This window comes from Bidens hawaiensis, unplaced genomic scaffold (assembly GCF_021521415.1).
Source record: "Bidens hawaiensis isolate Kalapana, Puna unplaced genomic scaffold, B.hawaiensis_p1.1 tig00003141_1, whole genome shotgun sequence".
NCBI lineage: Eukaryota > Viridiplantae > Streptophyta > Magnoliopsida > Asterales > Asteraceae > Bidens > Bidens hawaiensis.
In genome coordinates, this window is record NW_027491170.1 from 531456 (window position 1) to 555356 (window position 23901).

At 38.2% G+C, this 23901-nt stretch overlaps 1 long non-coding RNA gene across 1 annotated transcript; it reads left to right on the forward strand.

Moving 5' to 3' along the window:
- The first annotated feature begins 17141 nt into the window (after positions 1-17141).
- On the forward strand, positions 17142-19969 carry LOC143622412 (uncharacterized). The gene is made up of 2 exons (XR_013151699.1): positions 17142-17328; positions 19567-19969. It is a non-coding gene; the product is annotated as an uncharacterized LOC143622412 (long non-coding RNA).
- The last annotated feature ends 3932 nt before the right edge of the window (positions 19970-23901 follow it).

The window sequence follows — 23901 nt, forward strand, 5'->3', positions numbered from 1 at the left end:
CAGTTTTAGTTTTGGTATTGGTTCCTCTTTGAACAACCAAACCAGTTTTAAAACCGGACCGGTTTGAGGAAAACCGATTATAAACCGGTTATAAACTGAACTGAACCGACATGGACCAGGTCGACCTCTCTTGCTCCTAAACCGGTTTATTAACCGAACAGGTTTGAGTCAAACCGGTTTTGACCAGGCTTTAACCAAACCGATTTGGTTTGAGGGAAAAACCTGTTTTGTACACCTCTACTTGCATTTGCGCATATAAGAGCAAAATAATGGCCCACTTATATATCCAGAAGTCGAGTGTCTTTTGAAAATTAAATAAGAAAGTATATTAACATGGACCCAACTCAAATAAGGCCCAAACTCAAAAAAAAATGTTATCAAAGTTGAGTATAAAAAAATAAAACCAAAATAACATACAACCCAACAAAAATTGATGTAATACAACAAAAGGACTATCTTGATTATCCGGTCAAACATCCAACCTAGACTATAAGGTAACGTTTGGTATGCAGAAATAACAACGAGAATATTTTTAACTTTGTATTTTCAAAAATATATCAAGACCATAGACTTTTTCAAATTTAGCCGATCATAGGTTTCTACATATGCTAAGGACGTTATGTTTTACCGGTGCTTTTAACATTGAAAATGATTAAAAAAATAAAAATAAAATAAAAAAAGTTAGTGGATCTCACCCTTTGAGTTGCCATGTGTTACATCTACACTAAGATTAGCCTACAAATGCATTTCCTTAGCCGGCTTCTCTATTCTTAGTCAGTAGGATGAAATATGCACTTGTATGTAGGCTAAAATTAGCCTACTTGTGACATGCTTCAACGTCTGGTTGGTCAGAATGTGAGACATGATGTAACATCTCAGATTTTTCGTATTTGAATTCGTATTCATTTACCCTACTCGGGATTATATTTTGAATCTTTCGTTTGATAAAAACTTGTATTTAACTTGGTTTAACTAATTTTATACTTTAATAACTTTTAACCTTGTCACACAATGCTTATAAACCTTTAAAACTACTTATAATGGCTAAAAAAAATGCCTTTTTGGAACCATATGGACTAAAACTGACAATTTAGAAAAGAGTTGGCCAACCTCCCTTGCTGCGTCGCGCGGGGAGGAAGACCAACCTGGTCACGTAGCGCGTCCAAGTGTCTGGGCAGCTCTTGTTATTATGGTTCGTTAATTCGTTAAAGGGCTAAATTACTCCTAATCAAGCCCAAATCACGAGTTTTGAGCCCCAAGAAAAGTAATCCGCTAACGGAGTTTTACCGTCAGAGGGTGTGAACTAACAGGATCGGAATCATTAGTTATTATCAAACACCATGTTTAAAGTTTTCAACCCAACAGGACATTAAGTCTTAAATAAAAATGCAGAAGCGTAAATTGTAAACCAAAAAGTTTGCGCCACACAGGACGACTTAAAACCCAAGTTATTAAGATAAAAATTAAAAGAAGTTTTCAAAGCGATGGTGTTTAGCGAATGCATGTTCCTATACCGCGCGCCCGCCTCGGCTACCTGAGAATAACATACTAAAAGTGTTAACACAGTGTTGGTGAGTTCACAGGTTTATATAAATAAAGTGTTTGCGTTTGCGTTTACGTTTTGCGTTTGCGTTTTCGTTTTGCGTTTGCGTTTTGCGTTTGCGTTTGCGTTACTAGATAGTGTTAAGTCAATTTATATATCAATAGGTAGCTAACCTATCAACAAGTATTACTAAGTGTTCGACACCGAAGCTGACTGTTTATCAATTGCCTTGCCACCATGTCAACCACGACCATGGTAATGTGTTAGCCAAGATTACACCCACTCGACCTACAGTCGAGTTTAGAGTTGGGTGGGGTTTGTCAAACCCAGTAGAACTACTCAACAGTGACTCGCTATTATCCAAATATTAACCGGTTCGATGTTATGAAGGACTTTGGTTGGTTTGTTTGCCACTTAGCCTTACAAGTGATATATAAAAACTAAACAAAATCTACAGCGTTGGAGTATGTTATCTCCTCCAAATAAAAGTGTTTAAAAAGAGTAAAAAGGGGACGTGAAACTCTCTGTTTACGAAGATAACCAAAAAGATCCGAGAAAAAGGTGTGCGTCACAGAAAATCCTCACTAGTGTTCTAAAAACAAAAACGAGATTTTCTAAGTATTTAAACTACGAGTGAGTCCCTAGACTCGACACATACAACTTATGCATGAGATGCGTTTCGTGTTTCGTTTGTGAAATAAGTGCGACTCGACAAACACGTTGGTGATACGTTACATGTGTGAACAACTACTTACGTGTCAAGTATTAATATTGTACATTACTAGCAATTATCCCCCAAAAGGGAAATTTGGTCAAAACATTGCAAACATCGATCGGTTATGCACTTTTCATGACAATTTAAATAATACAGCAGCTAAATTATCCATGCAGATTTTCACTCGACAAGATTACTCTTATTAATAAATTCTAAAAGGTCAAATAAATCACCAAAAATCATCACAGAAGCATACGTGGGTTAGGTTTCTAAATCTATTTTTATTATATTTTTATCATATATGGTTTTACCACAAAGATCCAAACATCACAGCAAACACACAGCAATCATTATCATGCGCAACAGAATGTTATTTGTTATTCTCGTTAAATGAAAAATCCAATTAATGCAAGACCAATTGGGTTAGGTTCCTAACTCAATGTATTTTCTTCTAGAAGTGGAACCAACCCATTTGGTCTTGTATTTTATGAGATATCTTAGTCGCAAAACAGTCTAACAGCAGGTCTCCCAAATCAGCCTTGCATAACAGTTTTGTAAAATAATAAAAACAGACTTTTATGCGTCCAAAAATTACAAACTCGGACTTTTCAGAAACTAGACTCGACCTAGTATACTGTAGAATCAACAATCGCATCAAAACATAATATTAACATCGAGTTACAGTCGTCCAAACACGAATTCAATAATCTGTCCAGCATCAGTTTTCATCAAAACTCAATAAACAATTAACCTATGAACAATTAACCATGCAAGCAACCCTCTAGACTCATAATCTATCAACAATAAATAGTTTTAACATCTAGGGTTTATGTTTATTATGCTTAATCATGCAATTAACTCAATGGAATAAACTAGAGAGGATGTAATTTACCTAGCTACCACTTTAATTCTTCAAACAAGCTTGCAAGGAGATTGTATGTGTGTGTGTGTGTTCACGGCTGCCAAGAGGAGGGGGGAGGGTACGATCGTATTCAGGGATTAGGGGGTTAGGGTTTGTGTAATAATATGTTTATATTATTAATTATGTTACACTTAGCCCCCTGAACTTCTAGTTAATCAATTTCTAGCATAAACTAGGCTTTTGCTTCTTGAATTTAGTGTTATATATGTATATATATAAATATCAAGTAACACATAGATTAACACATAACTATCAATTACTTATCATTTGTTCACCAACGGTTTGAGTCGACTCGTGTGTGTTTCGGTGAAATTCTGAAAGACTACTTGTGTAGTGATTGTCATGCGTCATTTAAAACCTAATTTAAATGTAATGAGATATGCGTTACAGTTCGTGTGATCTTAAGTTTGAATTAACGGAGTTCGGATTAACGGAGTTAACCTGAAATTGACGAGTGTCACAAAAACACCCAATTTTGGTCATCAATGCATAATTCGGTTTCCTTAATCGATTAAATGCTTAACTAAACCCTTTAACCTCTGTATTATTCATCATAATACTTCCCCTAAACCCTAAATCACTTGTCTCAGCTGTCATCAAGCTTTTTTCCACGAATTCCCTCGTTCAACCATCCTAATCTTCATTAACTTAACAAGCTTATTCAAGGTTTGTTGACTTTGAAATTGAAAACATCGTTGACCTCAATTTCTTCATAATTCATCTTCTATTTTGGGTAAGTTATCTTCTATAGTTATATAGTCATTCATTCAATAAACAAAAGCCCTCAATTAATTTCACTTATTGAGGGAGTTTCGGTGGTCAATTTGATCCCGGCCCGTTAAGGGTGTTTTAGTCAAGCTTAATTGACTTGCCAATATCTCCATCTTCGGGTCAAAAACTAGCTTTAGGTTTGGAAGACTTTTTTGTTCAAAATCAAATTTTGAGTGTATTGATCAAAACCCGACTCCCAACTCACTTTTCGGATTTTGGTCAGTACCATCTCGTTTATTTATTAAAAATATCATAACAAAAGTTCTATAAATCCGTTGGGATTGATTCCAATGGCTATGTTCTCATTTTCTACTCTATTTTTTTGTGTATAAGTCTCATGTCTATTTGGATTATAACACTTTTCACGATAACCTTGCTCGTTTATTTTATCTCTCGGTTTACTCGCTTAATCGCTAAGGTGAGTAATCACTCCCCAATTTTACTGTTTTCAAATGATTTTATGGACTTTATGCATATAAAATCTTATTTTTCATACTACATATTATCCATACTAGTAAATCATGAGTATTGTGTTGTTGATCAATTAAATGTATATTTGCTAATTACTTGCCTGCTTATTTGGTTGATTCTAGCAATTCGGAGGGGTCCGTCATTGATTCTAGCAAGTTGTCATAGTAGCCATAGTCCGTTCGTGAGGCATGGTCAACTGACACCAATTATTTGCTTTCATTTAATTGTTGATGCTCATGATATTGATTTGCAGTTTTTATCTCATATTATATTTAATGTCGAAAACTGTTGATTTTCTCACTCAACCTCGTGTTAACAATATGTGTGTATATATATATATATATAAAGACAATTAGTTTGATTTATATTTGGATTTATATGTAACAAGTCGAGACGATGTGTACGTGATTGAATTTAAATGAATAAATTAGATTTTGTCATATTTTAATTGTATGATAGTACATTGTGAGTTGTGAGCAACCAGTGTAACACCCCGACCGATGGCGGATTATACATCAGGGCGCTACGAATTGTTTCATTACTCGTGACACTATTTGGGTGTCAATAATAAATACATTTCATCGCGCATGCGCATAACACACCATAAAGTAACATAAATCAACATATCATAACTCAAAATATTCAGATAACATAAATTTGTCTTGTTATATTTTAAACTAGGTCCAAAGTAAAAGAAAACATCCTACGTGTCCTCGAGTTTCCAAAAGCAGCTACAGCAAACCTGAACATGTGTTAAAATAAAACGTCAACACTTGCGTGTCGGTGAGAAATCAAGTTTAATAGATATAAATAGATAATAACAAAGCACTGCGCGCAACATGTGTATAACTGGTGTTCAACATAGTGTGTAAACAGATTGTGATCAAGCCTAAATAGATCATAGCTCATAGTTCATAGCGTGCTCCAAATCGAGCAAAAACAAATAATCATTCGTGTATGTGCAAACAAACCAAGAAAATCGTAACGATAGGTCTCCCGTGTTTATCTAATGGATCCATGAAAACTTCAGAATAGGCCGATCAAAGCGGTTAATGATCAACACATACAAATATACAACACTAGTAAACGTCCATAACACATGGGTTTTGCGCACATAATTTCATAAACAAGTTTAAGACTCAAGTTGTACGAACACATGAACATCCCAAAACGTTAAAAATAAAAGGGGATTAGGTACGAGATTACTCACATGTAAAAGGTGCGTTGAAAGATAATGCAAGAACCAACTTTTAAACAAGCGAAAGTTAACCTATAAATAAGAGGTTATTGGTTTAACGATTGGTTTTTATGTCTTGAATATATGTAAGCATATGTAATATGTATCGATTTTTGTTACTTAAACAAATTATTTTAAAAAAATATATATATTTATTTACCGAGATTTCTGGGCAGAAAAGAAGAGAAGACGGATTGCAAAGAGAGGGGAGTTGGAGGCGTCGCTGAGGATCTTCGGCTGAGAGTAAGGGAGAGATTTTGGGGAGTGTTTAAGTGTTTAATTATCCAAGAAAATAGTTTTATTTATAGGAAAACCCAAGGGAACACATCCCTTGAATTGGGGAAAAAGATCTTATCAAATCAAAGCAAAAGATATCAAAAGCAAGAGATATGGTGGCAGCTGCAGGGGATGGGGAAGGCTGACAGGTTACTGTTCATAGCATGGGAGGAGTCAGTCAAAGTACTGTTCAAGACATGGAAAAGAAGATTTTAAAAGATTATGCCAGTTACTTTTTCTATCAACCAAGAGGGTTGGTGAGCATGCTGCGCCGAAAGTGACTTTTCGGACAGATGTCAGATCTGGCCTACTGTGCCCATACCTTGGCAGGTATAGCACAGAAGATAAGATATTTCAAAAGCATACAGGCTGGCTTAAACTGGAGAAAAGACTTAAGTGTCTAGCGCGAGAAGGCTTGAGTGCGCGAGGGCGAAGGCAGACACAGAACAATCCTTAGCGCGCCGCGGGAAGAACTACAATCCATAGCGCGCCGCGGGAAGAACTACAATCCTTAGCGCGCCGCGGGAACAGTTCGCCTCGCGTATCGCAGGAACAGTTGGCCTTCACGCAGGCTTCCTTGTAAGGAGTCTGGCGCGTGGAGCTGCGGAGACATCCTTAGGCGGGAAGAACCAAAGGACAAGCAAAGAGTTAAGAGAAAAAGGGGTTCAAGGCTTAAGGGTTAAGCAGAGGGGCGGGACGGCGACAAGAGAGAAAAAGGGGCGGGACGGCGGAAAGGAATTATTATTATTAGTAATATATATATATATATATATATATATTTGATTTATTTAATGTTAAATTTATAAAGATTATAATTAAATTTTAAATCTTAAAATCGGATCCGAAAACGGGTACCTGGGTCGGGTCGGATTTGGGCAGTTGTCACAGTCTCCCCTACTTTAAGAAATTTCGTCCCGAAATTTATCTCGAAGTAGGATGCGCAGAGAAAAGGTGCGGGTACTTGATCTTCATCTGATCTTCCCTTTCCCAAGTGAACTCGGCTCCGTGCTTGGACTCCCAGCGAACTTTGACAATAGGGATGCGACTGCGCTTGGTTTGCTTCACCTCGCGATCCATAATCTCAACAGGCTTCTCAACGAAATGCATAGACTCATCAACTTGAACTTCATCAAGTGGTATGTGGAGGTTCTCGTCAGCTAAACATTTCTTGAGATTGGATACATGGAACGTTGGATGCACATTGCTGAGCGCGGGCGGCAGGTCCAGTTTGTAGGCAACTTTTCCCACTCTCGCAAGAATCTTGAACGGACCAACATAACGAGGTGCAAGCTTACCTTTCTTCCCAAAGCGGACAACACCCTTCCAGGGCGACACTTTGAGGAGAACAAGATCACCAACTAGAAATTCGAGAGGCTTCCGCCTGCGATCTGTGTAACTCTTCTGTCGGCTTCTGGCAGTCAGCAGATGATCACGGATCTTGGCGATTTTATCGGTTGTCTCTTGAACTAGTTCGGGTCCTGTGATTTGAACTTCACCCACTTCGTTCCAACAAATCGGTGAGCGGCACTTTCGACCGTAAAGTGCTTCAAATGGGGCCATACCGATGCCGGAATGATAGCTGTTATTATAAGAGAACTCGATCAGAGGTAGATGTGAATCCCAATTACCTCCAAAATCAAGAACACAAGATCGAAGCATATCCTCAAGGGTTTGGATGGTTCGCTCAGACTGTCCGTCAGTCTGAGGATGATATGCAGTACTCATGTCCAAACGAGTTCCTAACGTAGATTGGAGAGATTTCCAAAAGCGAGATATAAAACGGCCATCGCGATCGGATATGATGCTCAAGGGAGTACCATGACGGCAGACAATTTCTTTGACATATAGATGCGCAAGTTGTTCAACACGGTAGGTTTCACGAATGGGCAGAAAGTGGGCAGACTTGGTCAATCGATCCACCATTACCCAAATGCTATCATGTTTGCTTGCGGTCAAGGGTAACTTGGTGATAAAGTCCATTGCTATACTTTCCCATTTCCACGTAGGAATTTCTGGTTGATCGAGCAAACCAGATGGGCGTTGATGTTCAGCTTTTACCTTAGAACAAGTTAGGCATTTAGCTACGAACACAGCAATATCCTTTTTCATACCGGGCCACCAATAAGTAAGGCGCAAATCTTTGTACATTTTGTCAGCACCAGGATGAATGGAATACCGAGTTTTGTGCGCTTCACTCAGTATGTCAGTGCGAAGATTCTCATCATTGGGAATCCAGATGCGATTGAGATAACAGAGAGTTCCATTCAGGTTAGGGACTAGATGCGCTTCCGCACCACACGCCAACTCGGCGCGTAGGTTGCCTTTGCTGATCGATGCGCGCTGCGCGTCGCGAATGCGTGATTCAAGATTGCTTTGGATCGGCGCGAAGTGAAGCTGCGTGCGCGGCAAAATACAGTTGAGTTGACTGGGTTTGAGGCTGAGCGCATCGGCTACCACATTAGCCTTTCCAGGGTGATATCGGATCTCACAATCGTAATCGCTGATGAGTTCGTTCCATCGGCGTTGTCTCATGTTAAGTTCCTTTTGATCAAAAATGTGCTGAAGGCTTTTATGGTCGGTGTAAATGATGCACTTAGTACCATAAAGGTAGTGTCTCCAGATTTTTAAGGCAAATACAACTGCGCCAAGTTCGAGGTCGTGAGTCGTATAATTCTTTTCATGAATTTTGAGTTGCCTTGACGCGTAAGCGATAACCTTGCCTCGTTGCATAACTACACAACCGAGACCTTGGTTGGAGGCATCACAATAAACGACAAAGTCGTCAGTACCCTCTGGTAACGTTAGAACAGGAGCTTCGCACAACTTTCGCTTGAGCGTTTGAAAGGCTTCTTCTTGCTTCGAGTCCCAAATATACGGTTTGCCTTTGTGCGTTAATGCTGTTAAAGGCAAGGCGATTTTTGAGAAGTTCGAAATGAATCGCCGGTAGTAACCAGCTAAGCCCAAAAAGGAACGGATTTCGGTAGGAGTGGTCGGTGTAATCCAGTTCTTGATTGCTTCAATTTTGGATGGGTCGACATGAATACCCATCTTGTTTACAACATGACCAAGAAACTGTACTTCGTCAGACCAAAAATCACACTTGGAGAGTTTGGCATAGAGTTGTTCGGTTCGAAGCCTTTGCAACACCAACTGAAGATGTTGTTCATGCTCGGCCTTGGTTTTGGAATATACCAGAACGTCATCAATAAACACGATCACGAAATGGTCCAAGAAAGGTCTACACACCCGGTTCATTAGATCCATGAAAACAGCGGGTGCGTTGGTTAAACCGAAGGGCATGACCAAGAATTCAAAATGACCGTAGCGGGTTCGAAAGGCAGTTTTGGGAATATCCTCTTCGCGGATACGCAACTGGTGATAGCCAGAACAGAGATCGATTTTGGAGAAACAAGAGGCACCTTGGAGTTGATCAAAGAGGTCGTCAATACGCGGTAAGGGGTACCGGTTCTTAATGGTGAGCTTGTTCAGCTCGGTAATCAATACACATGCGAAACGAACCGTCTTTCTTTTTAACGAAAAAAACCGGAGCACCCCACGGCGAAGAGCTATGGCGAATGAATCCTTTATCGGTCAACTCTTGAAGTTGACTTGCTAATTCTTGCATTTCAGCAGGTGCAAGTCGATAAGGAGATTTGGCTACGGGGGATGCACCAGGAACAAGATCAACACGAAACTCGACTTCCCGAGCGGGAGGTAAACCAGAAAGATCATCGGGAAAGACTTCAGGGAAGTCACGCACGATGGGGATTTCATGAAGTTTCTTCTTTCCTTCATCGGGTTTGACCGCATGAGCTAAGAACGCGACACATTTCTTTCGTAAAAGTCTTCGGGCTTCAGTGCATGACATAAGTTTAAGACCGTTAGATGGTTTCTCGCCGTAGATATGAAGATCTTGACCATTTTCCCGAGGAATGCGAATCAATTTCTTGGCGCAGATTACTTCGGCGTGATTTTGCGAGAGCCAGTCCATACCAATAATAACATCAAAACTTCCAAGAGGCATGGGAATGAGGTCGATTAGAAAATCGTGTTCATTAAGGTTAAGCGTGCAATCTTTGATCACGGAGTTTATTATAATTGTTTCACCGTTAGCCATTTCAACTGTAAAGTTTCCGTTTAAGTTTATTCGCGGTCGCGCAAGTTTTTGTTCAAATGCGCGAGAAATAAAACTCCTATCGGCGCCAGTATCAAAAAGTATAGATGCATATTGTCCGTTAAGTAAAAATGTACCATTAACCACGTCATTAGTCGCTTGCGCTTGGTGCGCGGTTATATTAAAAGCTCGTCCGCGCGCCACTTGGTTTGAAATTTGGTTAACCGGATTAGCTTGCGTAATTTGTACTTGCAGTCTCGGGCACGCGTTCCGGAAATGACTGGGGTCACCGCAGTTATAGCACGACCTGGGTCGTGGATTATGGTATGTTGATTGTGGGTTTTGCGGGTAGGTTGGTGGTGTTTGCGCGATTGGGTTGGCGGGAAGGACTCTACAGTACTCAGCAGTGTGACCAGTACGGCCACATCGGTTACATTGTCGACACGGGGCTTGAGTTGGGTGATGAAGTTTACAGGTTGGGCAAAAGGGGTTGGTTTCCTGTGTAAGGTTTCTTAGTTGACGGGGCAGGGAGCGCGGAATTGGTTAAGGCATAGTTATGGACTACAGGGGGTGTTGGGTAGGTTGACAGTGGGTTAGGAGCGTGTACTGGAGGTTGGTAGGCGGGTTGCTGGACAACGAGCGGGTTGGTAAGCGCGTAGGCTTGATGATTGGGTTTGTGCCTACGTTTGAGGTTGTTACGGTTTGAGGGTTCTGGCTTGGTTTCTGTTGGTTCTGGGACAGTCTTGGTGAGTTTGGTCTTCTCGGCTCCCCGCAGGAACAGGGTTCCTGCCCTGACATGGTTGTCGCTGAGCACAGCGGCCAACTCGATGGCGTCAGAGAGGGTTACTGGGTTCCTGGCCCATACAGAATCTTGAATTTCCATGGGGAGACCCAGGAAACTTTTCGATGGCGCGGCGGGAAGGGGTAACTAGGTGCGGGACAAGCAAACTTAGTTCGTGGAAGCGCGTAGCGTACTCGCGCGCTTCGCCACTGTAGTGTTTCAAGTTCCAAAATTCCTCCTCAAGGCGCTTTACTTCGTTGGGAAGGCAGAATTCTCGAGTCAAAAGATCCTTGAATTCCTCCCAGAGCATGCTAGAAGCAGCTTCTGCGCCACGCGCGTGAGCTACTCCGTTCCACCAAGTAAGCGCCATTGATTCCAGGACACTTGAGGCGTATAAGGTTCGTCGGTCTGGAGGGCAATGGGTATGGAGGAAGGTGTTCTCAATTTTCTCGAGCCATTGGAGCATTACAGTGGCTCCTTCGAGCCCTGTGAATTTCGGAGGGTTACCCGCATTAAAGGACTTAATATTGTATCCGGAGGGGTTGGTATTATTTTGATTTAAGGCTTGGGCTATTGCGGCGGCCATTTCCTGGGAACGACGCTGCATACGTCTGCGCGAGGCTTCTCTCCTCTGATGACGGCGAGCTGATAGCGGAGGCATTCTATAAAAGTTTTAGTTTTTGTTAATATCTTGGTATGGGAAATCGTTTTAGCGCAAAATATATCATTGTAAAGCTTGTTTCGCGGAGTTAAATGCTATCAAATTTTGAAGTAAAATATGAATTTAAATGCAAACTTAATACAGGTAATGAATTCGAATTGAAAATCGACAATCCATGCATCACCGTGACTTTCCGAATTCTCAATTTAAAATATACGAGTAAATGAGTATTGGAGTTTGACAATTCATGTATCACCATGACTTTTCAAATCTTCAATTTTAGAACATAAAGTTAATGGGGATTGAAAATCAACTATTCATGTATCACCATGACTTTTCGGATTTTCAATGTTAAATCCCAACAACAAACGAATATGTAAGTAAAGAAATGAATTGAAATTTAACAATAAAAATCGAAAGATCGCGGATAAAACATGAAATCATGTGCTGCGTATGCGCAAGCATATTTTATAAATATCGAGTAATTAACAATTAGCGCGCAATCATGAGATTTTTCTCATGCGCGAGAAGGGACTCTTAGGTATTCTAGGTCGTTACGTCTAACCACCTAATCCTAAAGTCACGGAGCTCTGATACCAATCTGTAACACCCCGACCGATGGCGGATTATACATCGGGGCGCTACAAATTGTTTCATTACTCGTGACACTATTTGGGTGTCAATATTTAATAAATACATTTCATCGCGCATGCGCATAACACACCATAAAGTAACATAAATCAACATATCATAACTCAAAATATTCAGATAACATAAATTTGTCTTGTTATATTTTAAACTAGGTCCAAAGTAAAAGAAAACATCCTACGTGTCCTCGAGTTTCCAAAAGCAGCTACAGCAAACCTGAACATGTGTTAAAATAAAACGTCAACACTTGCGTGTCGGTGAGAAATCAAGTTTAATAGATATAAATAGATAATAACAAAGCACTGCGCGCAACATGTGTATAACTGGTGTTCAACATAGTGTGTAAACAGATTGTGATCAAGCCTAAATAGATCATAGCTCATAGTTCATAGCGTGCTCCAAATCGAGCAAAAACAAATAATCATTCGTGTATGTGCAAACAAACCAAGAAAATCGTAACGATAGGTCTCCCGTGTTTATCTAATGGATCCATGAAAACTTCGGAATAGGCCGATCAAAGCGGTTAATGATCAACACATACAAATATACAACACTAGTAAACGTCCATAACACATGGGTTTTGCGCACATAATTTCATAAACAAGTTTAAGACTCAAGTTGTACGAACACATGAACATCCCAAAACGTTAAAAATAAAAGGGGATTAGGTACGAGATTACTCACATGTAAAAGGTGCGTTGAAAGATAATGCAAGAACCAACTTTTAAACAAGCGAAAGTTAACCTATAAATAAGAGGTTATTGGTTTAACGATTGGTTTTTATGTCTTGAATATATGTAAGCATATGTAATATGTATCGATTTTTGTTACTTAAACAAATTATTTAAAAAATATATATATATTTATTTACCGAGATTTCTGGGCAGAAAAGAAGAGAAGACGGATTGCAAAGAGAGGGGAGTTGGAGGCGTCGCTGAGGATCTTCGGCTGAGAGTAAGGGAGAGATTTTGGGGAGTGTTTAAGTGTTTAATTATCCAAGAAATTAGTTTTATTTATAGGAAACCCAAGGGAACACATCCCTTGAATTGGGGAAAAAGATCTTATCAAATCAAAGCAAAAGATATCAAAAGCAAGAGATATGGTGGCAGCTGCAGGGGATGGGGAAGGCTGACAGGTTACTGTTCATAGCATGGGAGGAGTCAGTCAAAGTACTGTTCAAGACATGGAAAAGAAGATTTTAAAAGATTATGCCAGTTACTTTTTCTATCAACCAAGAGGGTTGGTGAGCATGCTGCGCCGAAAGTGACTTTTCGGACAGATTTCAGATCTGGCCTACTGTGCCCATACCTTGCCAGGTATAGCACAGAAGATAAGATATTTCAAAAGCATACAGGCTGGCTTAAACTGGAGAAAAGACTTAAGTGTCTAGCGCGAGAAGGCTTGAGTGCGCGAGGGCGAAGGCAGACATAGAACAATCCTTAGCGCGCCGCGGGAAGAACTACAATCCTTAGCGCGCCGCGGGAAGAACTACAATCCTTAGCGCGCCGCGGGAACAGTTCGCCTCGCGTATCGCAGGAACAGTTGGCCTTCACGCAGGCTTCCTTGTAAGAAGTCTGGCGCGTGGAGCTGCGCAGACATCCTTAGGCGGGAAGAACCAAAGGACAAGCAAAGAGTTAAGAGAAAAAGGGGTTCAAGGCTTAAGGGTTAAGCAGAGGGGCGGGACGGCGACAAGAGAGAAAAAGGGGCGGGATGGCGGAAAGGAATTATTATTATTAGTAATATATATATATATATATTTGATTTATTTAATGTTAAATTTATAAAGATTATAATTAAATTTTAAATATTAAAATCGGATCCGAAAACGGGTACCTGGGTCGGGTCGGATTTGGGCAGTTGTCACAACCAGTTCACGCCCCGACATTTCCGCTTTAGATTGAGGTGTGACACATGACATATCTTACTTTTTAAGATTTATTTCGTGCCAAAATGAACATGTCCTCCTTCACCCAACATGTTCCTTATGACTAGTCTAATAGGTTAGGAAGTTGTAAGCTAAAATGTTAACGTGTATTTTATAAGATGCCTATTCTGGTAATTTGCTCTAACTATATAAGGTCGTGTGTTGTGGAATAACCTAGTTTTGCTAGTTATTATGCCATGTCACTGTCACATAGGTAGAGAGGCAATCCCATGTTTTATGCATTGTGGGATAACCCAGTTTTGTTAGTTATCATGTCGGGTATCAAATGTCACATAATAATTGTTATTTATTTATTTTATTTGTTTAATAATTATAAATTTTCTTAGACTAAAAGTGTAAGATAAAATAAAAAGAAAAAGCCAATGTTCAAATTAAAATAACTTTACAAATAAAATTTAAACAAAAGGTAAATAATCAAAAAAGATTAAAATTACGAATCAAATTCACCATGGCGAAACTTCCCACGGTAAACTGCTTTATCTTATTCCATTAAAGCCCGGTCCTCCGATGGTAGGTGCGAGAAGTCTCCTGATAAAAGCCAAAACGTCCTTTTTTGCATGAGCCTTTTTTCAATCCTCTAGTAGCTTTCGTCTCTCGTCGCCCATTTAATTTCTTTCTGATGCCAATGTTTTTTTGATTGAGACAATTTCTTCAAGTTTAAGGTCCAAACGATCAAATTGGGCCTTAACTTCCTCATCCATTGTGCTTGAACTTTTACCAGACCATCCTCCTCATGTTCTCAAAAAATATTTACTAGCCTTACATCCCCTATAATATATACACACGCGCACACACACATACAAAAATTACCTTCGATGGAGTTTTCCAACGAGTCAAGCCGCGCATACATAAAGAACAAATATATACACACACATATAGAAATTACCTTCGATGGAGTTTTCCAACGAGTCAAGCCACGCTTTCGCCAATGCCAACTCCTCCTCGGGTGACTGCATCTCCCTCTTGGGTCAAGTTTCTTTCGGTTCATTGCTTGGTTTTCTTGTGTGTTTTCGTTTGGAGGTTGTCGGTTTGTTTTGCACATGTAAAGGTTTGGATTCGGGTACTTGAGTGGATGACGGTTGAGACTCGGGTTCTTGAGTAGAAAATGGTAGGCATTGGTTTGGTTGCAGGTCCACATCGGATGCTTCTCCACATCGAGTCCCACGCGTTAAAGGTCGAGCATTGGTTCGGTTGCGTTGTGAGGGTTTTTTCTTGAAGAAGAAGAATACAGAGTTTTTTGTATGGTTTGGAGAGATAAAACAAGTGTAGTGTAAATTGGGTTTGTTTATATAATGGTTTAAAATAATTATTAAGTATTTTTTAATTAAACTGTTGTATAACATCTAGAGAGGGTGGGGGGGCAAAATTGCATAACAATCTATATGAAAACATCGTGTACATAATGGCAATGGCCAAGGATGGCACCTTCGATTATAAGCTCGACCCGGTGTTTACCATCCAGCCTACATGGCATGGATAACGCCTTTTTTTCCCGAATACGCATACCCCTACCTATTCAGTACCCGTACTTGTACTCGTACCTGTACCCATACGTGTCTATTGGGTACGAGTATAGGTACCCACGTTTACTAATTATAGGTACGAGTAGTTTCGGGTCCAGGTCGGGTACAAGTATTGGTATTACGGGTATCGGTACTCGTTTAGAATATGTAGGAGCTTTATTAGGTTTCCAACACTCATGTCTTAACTTTCAAGCGTGATTTTCAAAACATAATATATATTAGTTGAATAAGTTCATTCTCATTCTATATGTGTATATTCATATTGTGTATTCGTATGTTTTTATTTCATGTATGTGTAATTGTATATATCATTAAATAACATGTATTAACTTTCTCTCTTATATTTCTATATAAATTGAGGAATAAATAAACAAAGAAAGGGAAAATGGAATGTATTTTATATTATGATTAATTTGTTTCATTTTTAGTTTGGGTATTATGTTTTGGCTGTGCTATTACGGTTTTTAGTTTAATGGAGATTTAAAAAAAAAGAACATAGAGTTACCAAAGCGGGTACTATACCCACCGTACCCGTACCACGTGCATGTACCATATAATTCGGGTACAAACCGTACAGGTATGGATACAAAGATTTACTGATTTTTAGCATGGGTACTTTCAGTTACAAATAGAACCATACATGTACATATGCATATACGGGTACGGTCCCGATCTGATCCTTAATACACAACACTTAAAGTCTAAAACTCTAAATGAGGAGGTTGGTAACAATTAAAATGTGAACCTGTAAAATAAAAAATGTCAAGTTGATAAACAGGGTATTAGAGTCAAGTTATTCTACAAAGGGTAACAAAAATAAGAAGTGTGAGAAGTCATAGATAATTGACATGTGTCAAGTGGGGACCAAAAGAAAAAGGGTATAGAGGTAATTGTACACATTTTCTCTTTCCACATGCAAAGCACATGTTAATACCTCCATCATTTTAGAACGTCTATAACTTTTTCGTATGATATTTTTTGTTTAAAAAAATTCATCATAATAACAAACGTTTTTTTTAATATGAGTATTATTTTTGTTATATAAAATTTAAAACAAAAATTACGTCATTGTGTCTTTTCGCACACCATTGTGTCTTTTCGCCCATCATTGTGTCTTTTCGCTTATCATTGTGTTTTCAAACACCATTGTGTCTTTTCGCTTTATTATTGTGTCTTTTCGCACACCACTGTCTCTTTTCGCACACCATTGTGTCTTTTCGCTTATCATTGTGTCTTTTCACCACCATTGTGTCTTTTCGCTTGTCATTGTGTCTTTTTTCGTTATTGTGTCTTTTCGCACACCATTGTGTCTTTTCGCACACCATTGTGTCTTTTCGCACACCATTGTGTCTTTTCGCTTATCATTGTGTCTTTTCACCACCATTGTGTCTTTTCGCTTATCATTGTGTCTTTTTTCGTTATTGTGTCTTTTCGCACACCATTATGTCTTTTCGCTTATCATTGTGTCTTTTTTCGTCATTATGTTTTTTCGTTATTGTGTCTTTCAAATCATTATGTTTTTTTTCAAAAATTCACGGGCTCCACCATCATCATCACCAGTTATAACCTTATCTTCTTCTTCATCCTCAGTCTCGTTGTTTTCAATACGCCACGGGATGATAAAAACCAAAACCAAAACGGCGTCGTATTCGAAGAGGGTTGTGTGTATGGCTCCACATGAGGAGAAGCTCACGCACCGTAACCCTCTCGATTTCCCTATTGTAAGTTATTATTATTTTAGGGTTTTGTTAATTGATGTATTAGTTTGATGTTAGGCTAGTAATTGTTGATTAGTTAAACCTGATTTTGAGTTTGTGAAACATATTTATAGAATTAAGTGTTCTTTGTATAAATATTTGGAGCCGATTGGAACCTTAGGTTTGGGACCGGTTTGTAATCCTTTTCGTTGTAAAAACCAGGGGTTAACCGACCAAAACGGGTCAAGAAACCGGTTTCAAACCAAACTAGTTTGGAACCGGCTCTCTTTGAAACCGGTTGTAATCCTTTCCAGTGAAATCGGTTCCAAACCAGTGAAATCAAACCAATAAATAACTGGCAGTTAACCGACCAAAACCGGTCAAGAAACTGGTTTTGACTTTTTGTTGATGGTTTCTGCACCCTCTACACTGCAAAAACCGCTAAGTCGGCCAGTGGGGTGGGGACTAGCGGTTAATTGGGATTAATTGGACCGGACTTTAATATATATTTTTCAGTTTTATACGTACGCGGGCACATTTTTATATGTAATATTTGGTTTTATATATACGCAAACATATTTTGGCCGAAAATTGGTTGGAATCTCGTTGGAAACCACTAATTTGGGTCGGAATCTTGCCGGAAATCGCTGATTTTGGCCGGAATCTCGCCGAAAACTGCTGATTTTGGCTGGATATGACCGTTGACCGATTTAATTAGCCGACTTGCCCAAAATTAATCAGTGAAGTGGGGACTAGCGATTAATAGGGGATTATTCGGTGCCTAGTCGGGATTTTTGCAACACTGCCCTCTAGTACTATTGTTGATACTAGAAAGTAAAAACCGAAAATAAACCAGCTTGGAACCGATTGAAACGGTAGGTCCGGGACCGATACATAACCATCTCCGTTGAAATCAGTTAGGGGTGAAAACGGGCCGAGCTGCCTGTGAGCTACTTGAGCTCGGATTGATAAAAAGCTCGAAGCTGGTCGAGCTTTTTTGAGCATGGGCCTCAAGTTAAGCTCGTTTGGTTGTTGAGCCCGAGCTCGAGTTTTATATGGGAAGCTTGTTTAGGCTCCTTAATGAGCCTTTTGTATTTTTTTAGTTATATCTCTTTTTCACTTTTATGTATTAATTTTGCTCGAGCTTAGATTTGGCTCGCCTAAGGTACTACACGGGCTCGAGTTGAGCTTAGGCTTGTTTAATGTTTTTATCAAAATATTTAACATAATTTAAAACGTATACAAATGAGTTAATAAATAATGAATGAGCTGAGCCTGATTATGGAGAAACAACACACGAGCCGAGCTTGAGCTTTAGAAAAAGAGCTCGAGCTTTAATAAGTCAACATGAGTCAAGTTTGGGCTCGGTTCGGTTCGGTTACACTCTTGAAACCACTTCAAAAATGTTGAAACCAAAATGAACCGGTCAAAGACAGGGGGTTAACTGATTACAACCTCGTCAAGAAACCGATTTTGGCACTGATCATTTACCAGAAGGCTTTAGAAAATAAGAATTATTGATGTAGTTATATAACTGTAGAAAACTAGATTGTAGCGGCTAAATCCCGTACTGGATAAAATTTTTTTTAAAAAATAAAAATGTTGCGTATGATTGGTGGCCAGATGTCTCTAGTTTCTACCGTTTGACCACGTTAGTTGGTCAAAGGTTTATAATCTCATATAGCATACAAGTAAACATTAGGGGTATGCAAGAAACCGAAAAAACCGATCTGAAACCGAAAAAACCGAAGCATCCAAACTGAAAACCAAACCAAAATAAAAACCGACGGTTTGGTTTTTTATTTTTCTAAAAACTGAACTAACGGTTCGGTTTTGGTTTTGCATGTAAAAAAAACAAAAGAAAACAAAAAAAACGAATTTCTAAACTTTTATTTTTTTTATCTTTTATTTTAAGTAATTTTTAAGAATTTAATAAACATGTAACTCAAATATTTTTGGTCAAATGTATAATAGTCTAAACTCATTATTTTCGGCCAACTCTTTTTTCGGCCCAAAAATTGTCACGCTAAAATGGCAAAAACCGAAAAAAAATGAAACCAAAATTTTGGTTTACGGTTTGGTTTCAGCTCAAAACATCCAAAAACCGAAATTTTGGTTTTCGGTTTGGTTTCAGCTCAAAACTGTACCACGCACACCCTTAGTAAACATAACATTCTTCTCCACCATGTTTCCAAAATATGTTTTTTCGTTACATTTTGTATCAGAAGTCCAAACAGTTGACCGTTTCGTGTTATATGACAGGAATGGGAGAGGCCAAAGCCCGGTAGGAGGCCCGATATCTTTCCTCAATTTAGTCCAATGAAAACACCATTACCGCCTCCGTTACCGTACGATCCTCAAATAGAAGAAGAGGAAGAGGAGGAAGAATAAAAGGAAGAGGAGGAAGAGGATCCCAACAAGGAACAGCCCGAGAAGTGAGAATTGTCGTGGTCATTGAACGTTGACCAGTCCACGATTTTGTTGACCGAACAGGAGTGTCTGCAAATGAAGCTTAAAGAGTATGTATTGTACTGTAGTTGCATGAGTCGTTCGTTGTAGTGTATCTTTCGACACAAGTTTTGTTATTGGTTTTTATTTATTGTGTATGTGGTAAGCTGGCCCAAGACTTTGTAGAATCGGTTTGGGAATAAACGGGTCTATATATTTGACAATCGTCCCATTGTTAGTGGGTCGTACGTTTTTTTTTAAATCGGTAGTTAGGGGTGTGAATTTTGTGTTACGTCGTGAGCCTAACATGAATTTCACGGGTTTGGATTTATTTAGTATCAAAGACATGAACATGTTTTGTTAGACGGGTTGTGTCTATTTTAACCGCTTGTTTGGTCAAAATTGAGTTAAGAACTATAATCTGCTTTTTCATTTTTTTTTTCTTTCTGAAACTAAACCAATTTCTTGAACTTGTAACACTACCCTAAATCTTCTGTATCTCAAATGAATCAGATCAAACCCTTTAAAAGTTGGAAAATCATACAAGCCAAAAAAGGTTAAGAAGCCCGAAGATATATATAAGATGATAATAAAGATTTTTTTGTTTCACGAAACTCATCCACAGTGTGACGTAAACTCTTTACCGTATCTTGCCTAATCTCAGGCATCAAATCGCTCTGAAAACTTATGCTAATCTCCAATGGGTTGAAAATTTGAACCCATGTTAGCACAATAAATTTAAGGGAGAACTTATTGACAAAAAGGATACGTAGTGTTACGATTCTTACGTTATAGCAACATGAACTAGAGCGATTATTATTACTCCAATTCAAACTATATCATAATAATAATTAATCTAATGTTTCTTATTTAACAACTCGGTTATCTCCATATATTATACCTGACCCGCCCTTATGTTCAGAATATTTTACTAATAAAAATACTGAGTTTATCGAGTAATCATTTTCATATCATCAATTGTTTATTATATATTTTTTTTATATTTAAATATATGTAAACAAACTTTCATTTATATTCATTTTGAACCCTAAACCAAACTTTAACCCTATTTTATACCCACCTCAATAGTCTAGGGACTATCTAGCAAGATCTGGATATTATTATCCAAACCCATTTACCTAATGATCCAAAACCCGTAAACTATGAACCCGTTTACCCAGATTGTGTCTTGAACCTTAATCATCGTGATATATATGGAATTGATCGCTGTGAATCACCTATGTTGCCTAAATGGGCACACCGACTTAACTAATTGGGAAAAACATATCTATAAGATACGTATTAGTAATATTAACCAAAACCGTCATAGGAGCTTTTCTTGAATAACAATCTATACATCATAAAAACACAATTAAACTGGCATGCACCATATGCGGGACATCGTGATTCAAACCCCATACTTAATTGGCGTATAACGATCTGCAAAGCGTCTAACCTCATCGTTTTGTTCCGCGGCTGTTCATCTCGTCGTCCATCTTTGATTCGTCATATTTTGAGGTAACTAAACAGTTTAGAATGTTCGTTTTGCTCCGTAATACAAAAGCCCTATACGGATTGAACAAACAAACAACAGATCCGTCAATTGCGAATTCTAGGGTTTGTATGGATTTTGGGGATAAATATGTTTCTGGTTTTAATTTATTAGTTTTAAACTTAAGCAGATGACACCCCAACACAGCTGGTGGGTGCGTTTGTGCTTAACTCCTTGAACCGGCCCCCTGGCGCGGGTTTGAGTCTTTTTTTCAAGCCTCAAATTTTCTTGATTACCATACATATAATCAACTTCTTCTTCTTCCATTTTGTCGAGCTCGTTCAGTTTATCACTAAAAATAGGTGACAGTATTCTGCCTAAATAGTAGACACAGATAACTAATAATAAAATACTAAAGATACCAGCCATTTTTTTTTTAATTCTGACTTTTTAAATTCTGACACATGGTATTTATTAGATCGAATGTACTTCCGAATAGATCGATTTTGCCGTATCCAAACTAATAACAATCCAATCCATTTCATGAATAAAATGTGACCAATTATCCAACCAACAAAACTACTTGTTACAAATAAAATCTTGTTGTTGCATCGAAACATAAAAATGTTGACTAATCTCGCTAACATTGAACTTGGTAAAATGAAATGATTCAATAATTGAAAAATGAGATTATTCAGGAATACAAATTAAATGCTGAGATTACGCATTGAATTTCTGGTAGTAGATCCATAATAAAAGAAGTTTTTTGTGATTATTGCAGAAGAAATGAAACAAAAGATACGGTAGAGCTAGGACAGTTATTGTATGAAGTCTACCCAGTGCTAGATGCAGAGGCGCATAATAGATCGATATGAACATTATGAGCTGTCCCGTAATAAAACCAGTTGTTGCTGATACCCTCTTCTCGGCTCCTTCTTCCCCTTCTTCCATAACGTGAGCTCGGAGAAGAAAGAGATAGGAGGGTCCTATGGAGAATGTGGTCAGAAATCCATAATAGAATCCGACCACAACGACCGAATTCGTTTGGTTCTATAAAACAAATGACTACGATTTGTCATTAATTAAACTGGAAAGAATACCTTCAGCGGGTATGAAGTCCCAGCTTTGTTCAGTTCTTATCTGCAAGAGCCGAAAGAAAAAAGCAAAAGACTTTAGAGGCCAAATAACTAAACTTGGAGTTCAACCATAAAAGTCCACTGGTGTAGGTGGAAAACAAACATCATCTTCAACCTAACCTAAGAAATACGTGAAAGTTATGATAAGATTACAAGTGTAAACCATAAGTAAATAGCAACTCATTGAGAAGTACAATGCCTGAAATTTTCCTGCTTTGGATCGATTAAGCCAAACACTAACAATAATTGAAACCAATTTAGAACTAAGACGACGTTGACTCAAAATCAAAACCATTATGGTTCGAAATTAGGGGGTTTTGGTGGTCGATAGATTACTGGATTATAGTGTGAAGTTAGATTTAGATGAGATAAAAACCGTTGATTTAAGAAATCAACAGAGAGAGATTAGAGGATGAGCAGGAAGGTTTTGGGTTTTTGGAAGTCGAAAGGGTTAAGTTCAGGTTTTATGACCCATGTAAGTAATCCGGATTTGATTTATAAAATAAACGGGTTAAATCAATATTTGGAAATCAAGTAATCTGGTAGTTTTAAATGGGATGGGGAGCGACGTGAGAGTGACAGATAAGATTTTATGGTAGACGGTAACAACTCGGTTTTCTCCATATATTATACCTGACCCGCCCTTATGCTCGGAATATTTTACTAATAAAAATACCGAGTTTATCGAGTAATCATTTCCATATCATCAATTGTTTATTATATATTTTTTTTATATATTTAAATATGTGTAAACAAACTTTCATTTATATTCATTTTGAACCCTAAACCAAACTTTAACCCTATTTTATACCCACCTCAATAGTCTAGGGACTATCTAGCAAGATCTGGATATTATTATCCAAACCCATTTACCTAATGATCCAAAACCCGTAAACCATGAACCCGTTTACCCAGATTGTGTCTTCAACCTTAATCATCGTGATATATATGGAATTGATCGCTGTGAATCACCTATGTTGCCTAAACGGGCACACTGACTTAACTAATTGGGAAAAACATATCAATAAGATACGTATTAGTAACTAGGGTATAGGCCGTGTTACGACGGGTGGAAAAACATGTCAACAAACATAATAAATTTAAACAACAAATTCATGCATAACTAAGTTGTTTAATAAGTGTGACCTTAAATTTAATTTTCATATTCCAAAGAGTTTAGAAGATCATCAAAATTTGACTCATAGTTCTCACACTCTAACAACCATTTTACCTTCTCGCTAACTTCATTTTCCAAATCCAAATGTTCCCTTTCTTTTCTAACATTAGCAAGATTCAAGTGATTCAAATCTCTTAAAAGAAACATAGATTCTAATATTGATTTAGGATAGTGCCCGTGTTACACGCGGTATAACATATTTAAAACATAATATATATGTAACATAATATAAATTTAATCAAATGAAAATGTTGTACTTAAAAATATATGATATATTTCAATATTGTTCAATATTGTGTCCAAATGATAGTATTTGAACTAACAATATATTTCAAACCCGGATA